The sequence below is a fragment of the Pan paniscus genome, chromosome 10, assembly GCF_029289425.2.
Source record: "Pan paniscus chromosome 10, NHGRI_mPanPan1-v2.0_pri, whole genome shotgun sequence".
NCBI classification, from domain to species: Eukaryota; Metazoa; Chordata; class Mammalia; order Primates; family Hominidae; genus Pan; species Pan paniscus.
The window spans coordinates 132,978,574-132,994,384 of record NC_073259.2 but is presented as its reverse complement, the minus strand read 5'-3'; the positions used below and the strand labels follow the sequence as shown (position 1 = coordinate 132,994,384).

General features: G+C 45.4%; 1 protein-coding gene and 1 pseudogene across 3 annotated transcripts in view; one reads left to right on the top strand and one right to left on the bottom strand.

The window, feature by feature from the left end:
• Nucleotides 1-7,338: 7,338 nt before the first annotated feature.
• The window catches only part of SCARB1 (scavenger receptor class B member 1), a 128,832-nt gene continuing 120,359 nt past the window's right edge, over nt 7,339-15,811 (top strand). The window contains exon 1 of one of the 3 annotated variants that reach the window (XM_063593766.1): nt 7,339-9,951. The gene's annotated coding sequence lies outside the window, so the exon portion shown is untranslated. The remainder of the gene's footprint in view (nt 9,952-15,811) is intronic. The other 2 variants (XM_034934815.4, XM_034934816.3) reach the window with 2 other exon arrangements.
• Nucleotides 8,637-8,733, bottom strand: LOC112436765 (U6 spliceosomal RNA; annotated as a pseudogene).

Below are 15,811 nucleotides of genomic sequence, written 5' to 3'. Positions count from 1 at the left end.
GGAAAAAATACCTTGAATAGTGTCTTAAAGATGTACACTTGGTGTCAGGCATTGTAACATTGATAAATCTGTGTAAGGTGCTTTTTGAAAACTTCAAAGCTGCATCAAGTCAAGTACAAGAAAGGCCATGGCTGCTAAAGCTGTTGAAGATGTGGGATGGAACTGGGTCACATTGGTGTTAACAGTGTTGTGCAGAGCCGGCAGGATCTTGGTGTGAGCAAACATTAGTCTATTTAATAAAGCTGTGTGAATGTTGTAGAGGTGAGGATGCTCACTTGAAAACTCACTGAAGAACACTTGGCCCCTTGAACTAAAGTGCTTCTATCAAGTTCAGTGAGAAATTCCGAATTACAAGCATAGGTACTAGAAAAGTTTTGAAAAGCAGTATAGAGCAACATAAGCACATTCATAAAATTAGTGATGTAGAAAGTGAAATTTCCACGTATGGTCACTCCCAGAGAAAAAGAAAATACGTTTATTTACCTATTTTAAAAATAGGGGATTTCAGGCCGGGTGCGGTGGCTCACGCCTGTAATCCCAGCACTTTGGGAGGCCCAGGTGGGCGGATCACCTGAGGTCAGGAGTTGGAGGGATGGCAAAATCCCATCTCTACAAAATATACAAAAAAATAGCTGGGTGTGTTGGCAGGCGCCTGTAATCCCAGCTACTCGGAAGGCTGAGGCAGGAGAATCGCTGGAACCCGGGATGTGGAGGTTGCAGTGAGCCGAGATTGTGTCACTGCATTCCAGCTTGGGCAACAAGAGCAAGACTCCGTCTCAGGAAAAAAAAAAAAAAGGCGGGGGGGGATTTCGCTTGTTGCCTAGGTTGGTCTCAAACTCCTGGCCTCAAGTGATTCTCCTGCCTCTGCCTCCCAAAGTGCTGAGATTACAGGTGTGAGGCACCATGCCAGGTCTCTTACTGTTTGTAATTAAATACATACACATTTTGTGTGTTTGTGTGCAGGTTTATAAAGTCAAAGGTGATAGTAACCCATTTAAGTTCCTACTCAATTTTACTTTCCAGGGATAACTAACTACTTTTTCTTTTTGAGATGGAGTCTCGCTGTGTCGCCCAGGCTGGAGTGCAGTGGCGCGATCTCGGCTCACTGCAAGCTCCGCCTCCCCGGTTCACGCTATTCTCCTGCCTCAGCCTCCCCAACAACTGGGACTACAGGCGCACGTCGCCATACCTGGCTAATTTTTTGTATTTTTAGTAGAGACGGGGTTTCACTGTGTTAGCCAGGATGGTCTCGATCTCCTGACCTTGTGATCTGCCTGCCTCGGCCTCCCAAAGTGCTGGGATTACAGGCATGAGCAACCGCGCCCAGCTGGGATAACTACTTTTTACAGGTTGATATTCTTTTGGACTTTTCCCCTGTGTAAAAATATACTATATTTGTTACGTACATATGTATGTACATACAGACACAAATTGGACCATTCTCAGTATAATGATTCTCAGGTTTTTTTTTGTTTGTTTGTTTTTTGAGGTGGGGAACTAGATAATTATGGACATCTTTCCATACTAGCATATCTAGATCTACCTCATTCTTTTTAATATTTTTGCTAGTATTCCATTGTATGAATGCCCTATGATTTACTTAACCTGTCCATCAGTATTTGTTTCCAGGTTTTTGCTATTATAATGCTGCTGCAAAGTACACCCTCACACATCTTTATTTTGTCTATTCATATTTCTGTAAGATAGGTTACTAAAGTTGGAACTGCCAAATTAACACTATCATACTATTTTGTTTTTTAATTTTAATTTTTTAAAAAATGTAAAATGTGCAATTTCAAGAGGAGAAACTTGAACACAAGGAGCAAAATCTATTTTTATAACATCCTATTAAAAGCTTGCTTTACATAAAGATTTTGAAAGAATAGCATAAATACAAGATTTCTATTTTAATTGGATTCTTAGGGCTAATAAAATAATCAGCCTTAGCACTTATTTATTTATTTTTTTTGAGATGGAGTCTCGCTCTGTTGTCCATGCTGGAGTGCAGTGGCGTGATCTCGGCTCACTGCAAGCTCCACCTCCTGGGTTCACACCATTCTCCTGCCTCAGTCTCCCGAGTAGCTGGGACTCCAAGCGCCCGCTACAAAGCCCGTCTAATTTTTTTTGTATTTTTAGTAGAGACGGTTTCACTGTGTTAGCCAGGATGGTCTTGATCTCCTGACCTTGTGATCTGCCCGCCTCGGCCTCCCAAAGTGCTGGGATTATAGGCTTGAGCCACTGCGCCCGGCCAGCACTTATTTTTATAATTCTTCATGATTACTGTGTTACTGTCCCATGATATTTCACAATTTTTAAATTTTTCAAAAAAATTAATCCTTAATGTGCATATTTTTGAATTGTTGATATAACTTTTTGAGGTGATGTCTTCATGTGTTTCAACTACTTAAAAACTTTTAAACAGTATATAATAAAAAATCTTCCAGGCCACTCACACCTGTAATCCCAGCACTTTGGGAGGCTGAGGTGGGCAGATCACCTGAGGTCAGGAGTTCGAGACCAGCCTGGCCAATATATATATATTCATATATATATATATATGGCAAAACCTCATCTCTAATAAAATACAAAAATTAGCTGGGTGTGGTGATGCATGCCTGTAGTCCCAGCTACTCGGGAGGCTGAGGCAGGAGAATCTCTTGAACCTGGGAGGTGGAGGTTGCAGTGAGCTGAGATGGTGCCACTGCCCTCCAGCCTGAGTGACAGAGCGAGACTCGGTCTCCAAAAAAAAACAACAAAAAAATCTTCCATCCTTGTCTCCCATCCACCCCTTCCCCCCAGTATGTACTTGCAGACTTTATGCATATACAGTGAGTACTGTATATACACAAATAATTAAAAAATTATATATATAATATATGTAATTCCCCTTTACATGAAAGGTAGCACACTGGTCTGTACAGTCTGTCTGCACTGTGCTATTTCACTTTATATTTTTATAGTTTGACAGAGTTCTAACATTTCTTTTTTTTTTTTTTAACAGAGTCTTGTTCCTGATTGTTAAATTTTAAAGCATCCCAAAGTTTGGTTTCACACTTGAATGAATACCATGTAAGGATTCACTTACATAGATGTGGTTGCCTGAATCTTAAGAACAAAATAACATTGTTTGTATTTATTTAAATTAGTGTTCCTTTTATGGTTTGCCTGAAAGCACAACAAAATCCTCACCAAGATATTACAATTATGACTCCCATACAGGTATACTGTTTAGAGATTGGCAAGCACCTTTTAATTAAAGGAGTCAGCCAGCTTAGTGTGCAGTATTTATTTCTGCCGGAAGAGGGAGCTTCAGGGACAGACTTTGGTTTAGTCATGAAGCCTGCAGCACTCCCAAGCGGTTGTGGTTGACCAAGCAATTTATGCTTTTACCTTTCTACTTCCAGAGGCTTGTTTACTTATCAGTAAGCATTAATTTACTGTCCCCTCAGATGCCTTTTACTTTCTTCTTTTCTGCCTAGAATAAGCTGCTCTTCCAATTTTGCAGCTACATGTTTCCACCCCAGTTGGAATTTCTCCATAACATCCATTGTAGCTATCCTTCAATCTACAGCCTCAATTTCCTGTTATAGCTGGTCAGGTCTAATCCCTCAAAATACTCTGTCCCCTGCTTCCCTTATCTGCTGGCCACCTTTTTCCCCCACATACACACTGCCATGTCCCACCCTTCACTCAAGTTGTTCCCTGCCACCTCAACAAATTTAAGTCCATAAAATAGAGTAAGTGTTCCTGATTGTTAAATTTTAAAGCATCCCAAAGTCTGATTTCACACTCGAATGAATACTATGTACGGATTCATTTACATAGATGCGGTTGCATGAGTCTTAAGAAAAAAATAACATTATTTGTATTTATTCAAAGTACTGTCAAGATATAATGTCAAGATCTAATTCAAAGGTTCCACAAAGCCTTCCTTGACTGCCCCCAACGAAGATTATCCATTTTCCCTGAAATCCCATTGACTTTTCTATTTTGTAAGGAGGCTCGTGAGACTCTGTCTAAAAACAAAACAAAACAAAAAGAAACAATCAAACGGCTTGCTTCTGTTCTTTGATCTGCTAGTAAGCAAAAATTACACATGGTGACAGGAGCTATGTGAGGCTGTCAGGTTGAATGGGAGGAGTTTGGGATCCTGCTTGTGGATGGTTGGAAGAGGCTTTCGGGAAAGACAGTATTTATGTGAGACCTGGAAGATGGGCCTTAGCTTTGCAGAAGGTGGAGAGGCAGGAAATAGCACGGGGGCCCTGGGGCTGGAAGACTTGGGCATATTTGAGGAACAGAAAGGAGACCAGCATAACTGAGGTGGGAAAAGCATGTGAAGAGATGGGGCTGGAGGAGGCCGGGAGCGGTGGCTCACGCCTGTAATCCCAGCACTTTGGGAGGCCAAGGCAGGCGGATCATGAGCTCAGGAGATTGAGACCATCCTGGCTAACACGGTGAAACCCCGTCTCTACTAAAAATACAAAAAAAAAAAAAAAAAATTAGCTGGGCATGGTGGCAGGTGCCTGTAGTCCCAGCTACCTGGGAGGCTGAGGCAGGAGAATGGCGTGAACCTGGGAGGCGGAGCTTGCAGTGAGCCGAGATTGCACCACTGCACTCCAGCCTGGGAGACAGAGAGAGACTCCGTCTCAAAAAAAAAAAACAAACAATCGAAACAAAACAAAACAAAAATTAGCCAGGCGTGGTGGTATGCACCTGTAATCCCAGCTACTCGGGAGGTTGAGGCAGGAGAAACGCTTGAACTCAGGAGGCGGAGGTTGCAGTGAGCCGAGATTGCGCCACTGCACTCCAGCCTGGGCGACAGAGGGAGACTCCATCTCAAAAAAAAAAAATTTTTTTTTTTACAAACGGTGTCTCCCTCTGTCGCCCAGGCTGGAGTGCAGTGGTGTGATCACAGCTCACCGCAGCCTCAACCTCCCCAGCTGAAGCCATCCTTTTGCCTCAGCCTCCTAAGTAGCTGGGACTACAGGCGTGCACCTCCAGGCTTGGCTCTTATTCTTTTTATTGTTTTTGAAACTATAGAACCTATTTTTAAAAAATGTTTTGGTTGTTTTTATTGCTGCTTTTCCTTTTGGGGTTAGAACACAAGTTTTGATGGGAAACAGGTTAGAACACATTCATCTCTTCCCATAGCGATGGTCATAGAAAAACAGGGCATATTTATAAACTCTCAGTTGATCTTAAAATGTGCAAAAGCTGCCGAACTCCCGGGAGTGAAGGGCGAAGCTCGTTAGCATCAACTGTGGCTGGGGAGTGACCGTAGGCAAGAGGGAGGGGCAAGTGTGACTCAGCGCTGTGTGGGCCAGTGTTTAGAGGCCAGCGTGTCCCTGCAAGCACGTGGGACAGTGGTCTGTTCTGCAGTGTGCGTGACTCCTCGAGGAAGTCCACTTACCAGTTTCTCCTCACTGGTATTTTTGGGAGTTTCTGAAGAATGCTTGCACTCTCCACAAATCTGTGCTTGTTGTCATTTGTCACTCAGCCAGCTGGCTGCCTTGGGAGATTCTGCCCATGACCTCTGACATCTTAGACTTGGCTTCTCTGGGTTGCCTCAGGGATCTGGCTCTTTCCTTAGGACAGCTAGACATGGGGGTAGTGAAAGGAAATTGCAACGCGGAGAAATCACAATTGTGTGCCGCAGATATTAATGCTCCAGGGTCCTGCTCCTTCCCTGGGGGATCTGATAGGTCATTCCTGTCTTTGGCCCAGAGCTGACATCCTTCCTTAGCTATATCCCCCAAACCTGGAGCCAAACCTCACCCCCTTCTGTGGGGCCCAGTGTAAGGAGAAAAAAAAAATTTACCTCTCACCCAGATGACATCATCATAACCTCCAGATGATGTTATTACCATTCTGCTCTCAATGAAGACAAAGTTAACGTTAGTTTGCAGGAATTTTAGCATATGTATGTATGTATGTGTATATATATATATGAAACAGAGTTTCACTCTTGTTGCCCAGGTTGGAGTGCAGTGGCATGATCTCTGCTCACCACAACCTCTGCCTCCCGGGTTCAAGTTATTCTCCTACCTCAGCCTCCCGAGTAGCTGGGATTACAGGCATGTGCCACCACACCTGGCATATTTTGTATTTTCAGTAGAGACGGGGTTTCTCCATGTTGGTCAGGCTGGTCTCAAACTCCTGACCTCAGGTGATCCGCCCGCCTCGGCTTTCCAAAGTGCTGGGACTACAGGTGTGAGCCACTACGCCAAGCCGGTTCTTTTCTTTTAATATCATATTAAAATAGAATTTTGGCTTTTCCTTTGGGCCAAAACAATCATTAAATTTTTTTTTCTCAGAACAAGAGTTGTCTTTCCTCAAATGATGAATTAGAAAAATATTGAAAGTTTGAAATAACAGCACTCTCATGCTTCCAGACACCAAGCAGATGCTTGTTCTTAAACCATTTACTGGCAAAGGGAATGGGATGGCCAGTGATAGGTCAAGGTTAGCCAGGATCTTCTCCTGGGGGTGGGATTGCCATCCCTGAAACAAGTGAATGTGAAGAGAATTTTTATTTATATTTTTAATTAAACATATTATTTAAAATTTTTTTTTAATTTTTTTTTTTTTTTTGACACGGAATCTCGCTCTGTCACCTAGGTTGGAGTGCAGTGGCTCGGCTCACTGCAACCTCCACCTCCCAGGTTCAAGCGATTCTCATGCTTCAACCTCCTGAGTTGCTGGGATTACAGGTGTGCACCACCACACCCAACCAATTTTTGTATTTTTAGTACAGATGAGGTTTCACCATATTGGCCAGACTGGTATTATTACTGTTATTTTCTGAGACAGGGTCTCACTCTGTTGCCCAGGCCATAGTGCAATGGCGAGATCATGGCTCACTACAGCCTCGACTTCCCCAGGCTCAAGTGATCCTCCCACCTCAGCCTCCCAGGTAGCTGGGACTAATAGGCGTGCATCACGATGCCCAGCTAATTTTTGTATTTTTTGTAGAGGCAGGGTTTCGCCATGTTGCCCAGGCTGGTCCCAAAGTCCTGGGCTCAAGCGATCCACCTGCCTCAGCCTCCAAAAGTGCTGGGATTACAAGTGTCAGCCACTGCGCCCGGCCCCTAACTTTTTACTCTGCAGAAGAGAAGCATCAGGCCTATAAGCAGAACTGAAACTGAAATCTCATTGGTCCACCAACTAGAATTAGACTAAGTGGTAGTACACGGATTAGGAAACAGAAAAATCAAACTACAGAGGTTTAAACAAGAGGGTATTTAAACACCCTACAGGAAAAATCAAACTACAGAGGTTTAAACAAGGGGATGTAAATTTTCTCACATAAGAAATCTAGCTGGGGACGGTGGCTCATGCCTGTAATCTCAGCACTTTGGGAGGTCGAGGTGAGAAGATCACTTGAGGCCAGGAGTTTAAGACCATCCCTGGCAACATAACAAGACCCCTTTCTCTACAAAAAATAAAAAATTAGCTGGGCTGATTTAAAAATAGATTCTATAGTTTCAACAACAATAAAAAGAATGAGAGCCGGGCCTAGAGGTGCATGCCTGTAGTCCCAGCTACTTGGGAGGCTGAGGCAGGAGGGTTGCCCGGTAGGTCAAGGCTGCAGTGAGCTATAACTGCACCACTGCACTCCAGCCTGGGAGACAGAGTAAGGTGCTGTCTCAAAAAAAAAAAAAAAAAAAAGGAAGAAGATGACATCTGGATTTGGATATAAGGGACTCTGATGTCAGGGTGTGATTCTGTTGTTCTTTCTCTCACAGTTGCAAGATTATTGCCACAAATCCAGACACATCTGTATTCAAAGGAAGAAGCAGAGAAGATTGGGGTCAGCCACATGAGTTTCTTTTATGAAGAAAAGCGTTCACTGACTTCCTTCAGGTCTCGTTGGTCAGAACTGGGTCCAGTGGCTGTCAATAGCTGCAAAGGAGGCTGTGAAGCAGGGGATAGGGTTTTTATGTTTGGTTTAGACCAAGGTTTCTCTAACTCAGCACTATTGACTGACGTATTGGCCTGGAGAATTCTTTGCTTGGGGCTGTCCCGTGCATTGTAGGATGCTTAGCAGCATCCCTGGCCTCTATCCCGTGGACCCCAGTCATCCTTAGTTGTGACAACCCAGAAAGTCTCCAGACATTTTCTAAGTTCCCTGGGAGGCAAAATTTTCCCTCCTTGTAAACCACTGGTTTAGACCAATTATAATCCATTAGTTGAAGCTGAATATGTCGCCACCCTGAAAAAACAATCAGAATGCCATATGGGTTTGAGGGTAGGCAGCTGAAAGCAGCGGTGATGGAACCTAAGGGCACCTACTTTTGATCTGTCTTCTGGATAAACTCAATAATGTACACATCCTTTTTTTTTTTTTTTTTTTTTTGACATGGCGTCTCGCTCCGTCACCCGGGCTGCAGTGCAGTGGTGCGATCTCAGCTCACTGCAACCTCCACCTCCTGGGTTCAAGTGATTCTCCTCTGACTTCTTTCTCCCAAGTAGCTGGGACTACAGACATGCGCCACCATGCCCAGCTAATTTTTGTGTTTTGTGTAGAGACGGGGTTTCACCATGTTGCTCAGGCTGATCTCAAACTCCTGGGCTCAAGTATCTGCCTGCCTCGGCCTCCCACAGTGCTGGGGTAATAGGCATGAACCACAGCACCCAGCCAAGGCTATTTCCTTTTTTAAAATTTAAACAGGTGCCATGCTAAACTACTCTGTATCATTCCAATTTTAGCATATGTGCTGCCGAAGTGAGCACAGGTATTTTATTTATTATTGTTATTATTAGTTTTTGAGACAGAGTCTTGCTCTGTCGCCCAGGCTGGAGTGCTGTGGCATGATCTCAGCTCACCGCAGCCTCGACCTCCCAGGCTCAAGTGCTTCTCCTACCTTAGCCTTCCAAGTAGATGGGACTGCAGGCATGCACCACCATGCCTGGCTAATTTTTGTATTTTTCATAGAGATGGAGTAGCACTATGTTGCCCAGGCTGGTCCCAAACTCTGGAGCTCAAGTGATTGGCACACCTCAGCCTCCCAAAGTGCTGGGATTACAGATGTGAGTCACTGCATCCGGCTGGCTATTTTTATCCATAGATTTTTGCCCTTGTGTGCATATATATCTGAAAGATAACTTCTCAAAGTGAACTTGCTGGGTCAAAGGCCATATGCATTTTAAATTTAGACAGGCTTTGTCAAATTCCCCTCCAAAGAGGTTACACAAATTTACCCTTCTACCAACAGCCGTCAGCAGTGCCTGCTTCCTCACACCCTAACAACACAAGGAGCTTCTCACACTTTGCTTATTTATCTGCTAGGTGAATTACAGTATCTCATGATAGTTTTCTTTCTTTTTTTTTTTTTTTTTGAGATGGAGTTTCACTCTTGTTACCCAGGCTGGAGTGCAATGGCGTGATCTTGGCTCACTGCAACCTCTGCCTCCCGGGTTCAAGTGATTCTCCTGCCTCAGCCTCCCGAGTAGCTGGGATTACAGGCATGTGCCACCACACCCAGCTAATTTTGTATTTTTAGTAGAGATGGGGTTTCTCCATGTTGGTCAGGCTGGTCTCGAACTCCTAACCTCAGGTGATCCACCCGACTCAGCCTCCCAAAGTGCTAGGATTACAGGTATGAGCCACCATGCCCGGTGATAGTTTTACCTTAAAAATTATTCTGTGTTCCCTCACACAATAAGGACCTCATTGATTATTTCACTTGACAAAGTCACTTTCCATGTGGAAAACACTTCTTGAAGCCCTTGGGATCTCAGCTGGGGACGCGGAGACTTTGCCCTCCAGGAGGGCATCTAATGTTTGTGATGATTGCCTCATCTGTCGTTTGCACTGAGCTTGTGTTGCTAATTATTAGCTATGGTGGATGCAGAGAGAAAGACGGAATTGGATATGGAATGGCAGAAGCTATGACAAACTGCAAGAGTGCCTGGCTGTCACTGTTTAAAAAATTATAATGTTTCTCAAAGGTAATTTTGTTATAAAGTAATTGTGCAGTTTGTTCATTTAACTGTGCAGTTTGTTTATTTGTTCATTTAACAAATAAGGGACTGTAGAGATGGGGTCTTGCTATGTTGCCTGGGCTGGTCTGGAACTCCTGGGCTCAAGTGATCCTGCTGCCTCGGCCTCCCAAAGTGCTGGGATTACAGGTGTGAGCTACTGCACCCGGCCAGCAGGGCTGTCCTTTTTCACTTGCCCCAAACTCAGTGGCTGATGGACTGATTTGCTCCTGGAATCTAAGATTCATGCAGCCACAGAGGGACAACCCTGGTGACTTAGCTGAAGCGTGTAACATTGAAAATAATTATAGCCGGGTGCAGTGGTTCACACCTGTAATCCCAGCGCTTTGGGAGGCCGAGGTGGGTGGATCACGAGGTCAGGAGTTTGAGACCAGTCTGCCCAACATGGTGAAACCCCGTCTCTACTAAAAATACAAAAATTAGCTGGGCATGGTGGCATGCATCGTGGTGGGCAGGAGGATCGCTTGAACCCGGGAGGCGGAGGTTGCAGTGAGCTGAGATCGCACCACTGTACTCCAGTCTGAGCGACAGAGCAAGACTCTGTCTCCAAAAAAAAAAAGAAAAAAAAGAATTATGGTGTGCCCATGCTCACAGCCGAAATCAGAAAACAACCCTAAAAAACAACCCTAAAAGTCCACCAGTGTAGACCAGGCACAGTGGCTCACACCTGTAATCCCAGCTCTTTGCTCTGTCACCCAGGCTGGAATTCAGTGGCACGATCTCAGCTCACTGCAACCTCCACCTCTCGGGTTCAAGCGATTCTCCTGCCTTAGCCTCCCGAGTAGCTGGGATTACAGGTGCCTGCCACCACAACTGGCTAATTTTTGTATTTTGAGTAGAGACGGGGTTTCACCACGTTGGTCAGGCTGGTCTTGAACTCCTGACCTCAAGCAATCCACCAGCCTCGGGCTCCCAAAGTGCTGTGATTACAAGCATGAGCCACTGTGCCCAGCCAAGAACAGTTTTTATATTTTATTTTCACATTGAAAATCAGTCACATTTGCTTCAGCCTCAAAGAGCGTGTTTATGTAAAATTAAATGAGTGCTGGCAGCAAACTGCACTTTTTTTTTTTCTAAACAGGAAATGGGTTAATGGGTATGGAGTTGTAGTTTTGAAGGATGAAAATGGGGACCGAGTTTCAGTTTGGGAAGACGAAACTGTTCTGGAGATGAATGGTGGCAACGGCTGCACAGCAATGTGAATGCCCTTAGTGTCACACACACAAATGGATGAAATGGTTAAAAACTATGTGCATGGTGGTAAGACGTGGAAAAATGTTTAGAAAGCAGGCAGAAACAGGAAACAATTGTTGAGTCTTCCATTTGGGGGGCTTCTAAAATGTTCCCAGATGGTGGAGCACTGCCCCCTCCCAGCATGGGGAGGTTTCTGTGCGTGCTCACGGGCACCACGCTGAGTTAGGGGCTGGCAAGGGCCCTGGTGAAATGTTACCGAACCTAAATTGAGAGTCCATGGCCAAAAGCCAGAGCATCTCTCAAGCGTATGCAGGCTGTCCTGGTACCCCAGTTCTCTCCAAGGCCACCACAAAAAACATAAGGCAGCCACAAGGGGGAGTGGGGAGGTGACTCGCTCCTAGCCGGGTGCTGGCATCACCTAAAGGAAGTGGGCACCGAGCGTGGTACCCGCAGGTGGCGCCACCGTTCCCCACACCGTCCCTGTACCCCTCCATCTCCGCACCCCTCCATCTCCTCCGTCCTTTAAAAATTGTGGTAAAATACTCATAACACAGAACTCGCCATTAAAAAAAATTCACCATTTTAACCATTTTGAGTGTACAGTTCAGTGGCATTTAGGACATTCACAATGTTATGCAACCACCTCCTCCATCTAGTTCCAGAACATTCCTTCATTCCCAAAGGAAACCCCTGTACCCATTAGTAGTCACCTCCTATTTCCCCCTCTCCCCAGTCCCTGGTGAACACCAATCTGTTTTCTGTCTCTTGTTCTTTTTTTTTCAGACAGGGTCTTGATCTGCCATCTGGGCTGGAGTGTAGTGGTGCAATCATAGCTCACTGCAGCCTCAAATTTCTGGCCTCAAACAATCCTCCTGCCTCAGCCTTCCAAAGCGCTGAGATAACAGGCGTGAGCCCCTCTGTGTTCTGTCTATGGATATGCTTACTCTGGAGATTTCCTATAAATGGAATCTTGCACTGTGTGGCCTTTTGTATCTGGCTTCTCTCACTTTTTTTTTTTTTTGAGACAGAGTCTTGCTCTGTCGCCCAGGCTGGAGTGCAGTGGTGTGATCTCAGCTTACTGCAGCCTCCGCCTCCCGGGTTCAAGTGATTCTCTTGCCTCAGCCTCCGGAGTAGCTGGGACTACAGGCGCCTGCCACTATGCCTAGTTAATTTGTTTGTACTTTTAGTAGAGACGGGGTTTTGCCATGTTGGCCAGGATGGTCTTGAACTCCTGACCTCAGGTGATCTGCCCACCTCAGCCTCCCAAAGTGCTGGGATTACAGGCGTGAGCCATTGTGCCTGGCCCTGAATTCTCTCACTTAGCATCAGGTTTTCAAGGTTCATCCATGGTGTAGTATGTATCAGTGTTAAAAAAAAAAATTCTTTTTTTGAGATGGGGTCTCTCTGTGTTGGCCAGGCTGGTCTCTAACTCTTGACCTCAAGTGATCCTCCTGCCTCAGACTCCCAAAGTGCTGAGATTAGAGGTATAAGCCACCATGGCCAGCCAATATTTCATTTCTTTTTATGGCTGAATCATATTCCATGGTATGGACAGGCCACATTTTGTCATCCATTGATGGGTATTTGAGTTGTCTCCCAAATAGTTTTTTAAATGGTTAAAAGTGAATGAGTATTATGTGATGTGTATTTTTGCTTTTTGCTGTTATGAATACTGCTGCTATGAACATGCATAAACAGGTGTTTGTTTGAGTGCCTGTCTTCAGTTCTCTTGGATGTATGCCTAGGAGTGGAATTCCTGGGTCATATAGTGATGCTATGTATAACTTGATTCTTTTTCTTTTCGTTTTTTTGTTTCAATCAAGCAGACCCTGAACCAGAATAGGTTCAGAGAGACTCCCTGTATGTTTAACTTGTTGGTGAACTGCCAAACTGTTTTCTTCCCCTTCCTTTCGGATTATGATGAGCAAAACTTCTCAATATAGAGACTTTCAGCTCATCCTTGAATCTCTCTGCAAAGCAGCCAGGGATTGCCTTAAAACTTGTACACGACTCCTGCCCCATCCCTGCTTAAATCCCATCAACTGTTTCTTCCCAATGCATACACAAAAAATGCAACTACCTCTGCGAAGGCTACAAGGCCCTACAGGACCAGGGCCTCCCGATCCTTGCCCCCCTGACCACTCAGGTCTGAGGTCAAAGTCAGTTCCTTGGAGAGACTCCAAGATTGTCCTATCTGTTGTTCGTCCCACACCGTCTCTGTCTTCTACATGAACCTGAGTTTGTTTTTCATCATACTTATCACAGCCTGAGCAGAAGGAAGGATGATACCTCATTGCAGACCACAAGGTCTAGCTGCCCCGGGCCCGTCCCTGGTGCCACTCTCTGTCTCACGGTCTGTGCTCCAACTGCCGCCGAACCAGCTCCTGCCACAGGCCCTTTGCACTTGCTGCCCACCGCTACCCAGAATGCTCTGCTCTCATGGGTGACTTTTTCTCAATCATTTGGTTTCGATTCAGATTTTACCCATCAAAGAGGCCCTCTGTGGTAGGCTGAACAATGGCTCCTCCAAAGATGTCTGCATCCTAATTTTCTGGGACCTGTGACTATGTTACTTTGGAATTAAATTAAAAGTGCCGAGATGGGGAGATGATCTGGGGCTTATCTGGTGGGTTGATGTAACCACAAGGGTCCTTATGAGAGGGACACAGGAGTCAGTCTTGGGGAAGAAGGTGACGTGGACACAGGGGCAGCGGCTGGAGTGATGAGCTTTGCGGGTGGAGGAGGGGGCCGTGAGCCAAGGAGTGCAGGCGACCTCTAGAAGCTGAGAAAGGTGAGGAAACGGATTGTCCCCTAGAGCTTCCAGAAGGGATGCAGCCCTGCAGACTCCTTGACTTTAGCCAGGTGAAACCGTTTTGGACTTCTGACCTCCAGAAACGAAAGTTAATGAGAAGATAATCAATTTGTGTTGTTTTAAGTCACTATGTTCATGATTTGTTACAGCAGCTAACAGAAAGCTCCTTGACCAACCCAGGCCCCACCCCAGGCAGAGTCTAAGCCGCTCCTTTCTTTTTTTTGGGGGGGGGACGGAGTCTCACTCTGTCGCCCAGGCTGGAGTGCAGTGGCGTCATCTTGGCTCACTGCAGCCTCAGCCTCCCTGGGCTCAAGTGACTCTCCAGCCTCAGCCTCCCCAGTGGCTGGGACCACAAGCACACACCATCACACCTGGCTAATTTTTAAATATTTTGTAGAGATGAGGGTCTCACCATGTTGCCCAGGCTGGTTTCAAACTCCTGGACTCAAGCAATTCACCCACACATCAGCCTCCCAAAGTGTTGGGATTACAGGCGTGAGCCACCACACCCAGCAGTCTGCAAATTTTAAAACTTTCTGACTCTGTTGCCAATCTGTCCTTCAGAAACATGTTGCCAATTCCCAGCCTTACCCACAGCAAGGGAGAGGTTGCTTTCCTCTGCTGTTGGCGTCGTGGCTACAGAAAACACTGCTGCCCTCCCTGAGGGCACCATTCCCTCTCTCCCCTTCCCTTGACCACCAGTTAAAGGATGTGCAGCCTCAGTCTCCTGGGCTGTTGACATTTTCACGTACTGTTCCCTCTGCCTGCAAATCTTTTCCCAGCTTTGAGTGGCAGGCCTAATTTGTCATTTCCAGGTTAGTTTAACTCAGAGAGGCCTTCCCTGACCTCCCAACCTCAGGTTGCCATCCGGTCCTGCCTGATCCCATCTGTTTTACTTCTTTACTTAGCACTTTTGGCTCCCTGGTATTTACTTAAGTCTCCAGCATTCTCCATCAGCAGGGGCCTCGTCTGTCTCACTGCTGTATCCCGGTGCCCAGAACAGGGCTTGACAATAGTAGGTGCTCAATAAATACGTGTAGACTAAATAATGAATGGATAATAATTTTTTTGCTATCTTGGTGAGCTGTTTCTGTTACAGTTTTGAGTCTTATCTTCCCAAAGGATCCTTCCTAACTTCAAACAATTCTTAATTAGTTCTCAAGATGGAGTAATAGGAATGGTATTTAGGTAGGAACATAAACAAATTTTCAAATGTCAACAATAGTTGATTTTTTTAAATACAAGAGACAAAAAGGCCACATATTGTATGACTCCTTTTATGGGAAATATCCATAACAGGCAGATGCACAGAGACAGAAAGCAGATGAGTGGCTGCCAGAGGCTGGAGGAGGGGGAGTGAGGAGGGAGTATTTAATGGGTACAGGGTTTTATTTTGGGGTGATAAAAATGTCTGGAACTAGGTAGAGGTGGTGGTTATACAACACCGTGAATGTAGTAAATGCCACTTTTTAATTAATTTTTTTGTTTTTGAGATGGAGTCTTGCTCTGTTGCCCAGGCTGGAGTGCAGTGGCATGATCTGGGCTCACTGCAGCCTCTGCCTCCCAGGTTCAAGTGATTCTCCTGCCTCAGCCCTCCGAGTAGCTGGGATTACAGGTGCCCACCACCACGCCCAGCTAACTTTTGTCTTTTTAGTAGAGATGGGTTTCACCATGTTGGCCAAGCTGGTGTCAAACTCCTGGGCTCAAGTGATTCTCCCACCTTGGCTTCCCAAAGTGCTAGGATTATAGGTGTGAGCCATTGCACTTGGCCACTTTTTAATGTAATTTAATTTTATGGTTTTT